Below are 1,666 nucleotides of genomic sequence, written 5' to 3' on the forward strand. Positions count from 1 at the left end.
TCTGGTTTTCTTGATTTGCTAATGTTGTTCTCAGTATTTCAAAGTACAAAGTCGGCATATCGTTGCTCACATAAATAAATTGAATTGAGGAACGGTGTCTCGCTTATGCATAAGTGCTTTGTTATGTGACTTTTGTGTTTTGTAACAGGGCTAGGAATAATCTTACAAATAAAACAGCCTAGCAGCTGTCTATATTTGCAAAATAAAGAACAATCAGAAAAGCAATTTGCTTTTTTTTTTTTTTTTTAGAAAGGCATTTGTTGTTTTAAAGTGAATCTAGAAACTGACATATTTTGATGGTTAGACAGATCATGTGACTTTAATACAAGATTCAGTCCTGCCATAACCTACACATGTGGGTTAAAATGATTATCCACAATCCATTATTTACTCACCCTCGTGTCATTCCAAATCCATGTTTTAAATAATGTCCAGGCAGCTATTTTCCATATATTGAAAGAATGACCAAGGATTGGTGCTTTAATTCATCACAATTACAATGTCCGTACTCATCTGGTTCTTAAAAGTTCAATGGACTCCATGATACCAATTGCAATGGTTATCATATGACTGGAAAGGAAGATTATCAGTTTATCATCACAGTTATGATACTAAGTTGTCCTTATGACTCCAATTGACTGAATCATGAGAAATAAATCCGTCCAGTGAATGAATCATTCCAACTGTGAACTTGATTGAATAATATACACTGAAAAGATCCAACTCAAAAGAACGATTTGTTCACAAATCAGATATAATTTTGAAGTTTGACAGCCCCAGTCCTAAGATACTTTAAGGATGAAACAAAAGGAGGAATGTCATGTAAAATGGGAAAACAGGCCAAAATGTCAGCATTTTGAACATTTTCTGACACAATCCAGTGACACCAGCTTCCCGTCTCCAAACTGTTTTGACACCTATAATAAATGAAGATTTTCTTGCACTTTTGTATAAATAGTGAGTCTGGCCTTCCAGTGTCAAGTATGAATGGTTTGAATCTATGGTGAATTGTACATTCCAGAAACGAGATGCGTGCTGAAGAGTCTTCTGTTCAAAGCAGGTTGTTCATCTTTAAAGAAAGGACATCAAAACTAGTTTTTGTCACTTTAACAGAAGGTGAGGAACATCAAGTAGTCATACAACACTGACAATTAGTGGTGCTTTGCTTAGACAATTTCCACGATCACAATAGCTTATATTTAGGATTATGGACTTAAACAACCTTCTAACCATAAGTATTAAAGTGAATATTCCCATTTGCACTACAGACATGAATTATACCTCAAATTATGCAATATGTTAAAGATAGGTGTGCTATTATGTTACGGAAAAAGCAATTGCAACTTTTTATCTCCATTTCAGATTTATTTTAGTGTAAGAACAGAGCTTCACACAGCTCTGAATTAATTTCCCCAAATTCCCGTCTTTTGTTCTCACAAGACTGAAAATGTGAGAGACTGAGAAATTCTTATTGCGAAGAAAAGTCTTTTCGCGGGTTTATATCTCACAATTCTGAGAAGAAAAGTCTCAGCTATAGTTTATAGCTAACTTCTTTTGCACAATCCTGAGTAAAAGATCCAAATTGTGAGATATAAACAGAATTGCAAGGGGAAAAAAGTCAAAATTGTGAGATACAAAGTCGCAATTACCTTTTTATTTTTTTCTG

This window comes from Sinocyclocheilus grahami, unplaced genomic scaffold (assembly GCF_001515645.1).
Source record: "Sinocyclocheilus grahami isolate Dianchi unplaced genomic scaffold, SAMN03320097.WGS_v1.1 scaffold6127.1, whole genome shotgun sequence".
NCBI lineage: Eukaryota > Metazoa > Chordata > Actinopteri > Cypriniformes > Cyprinidae > Sinocyclocheilus > Sinocyclocheilus grahami.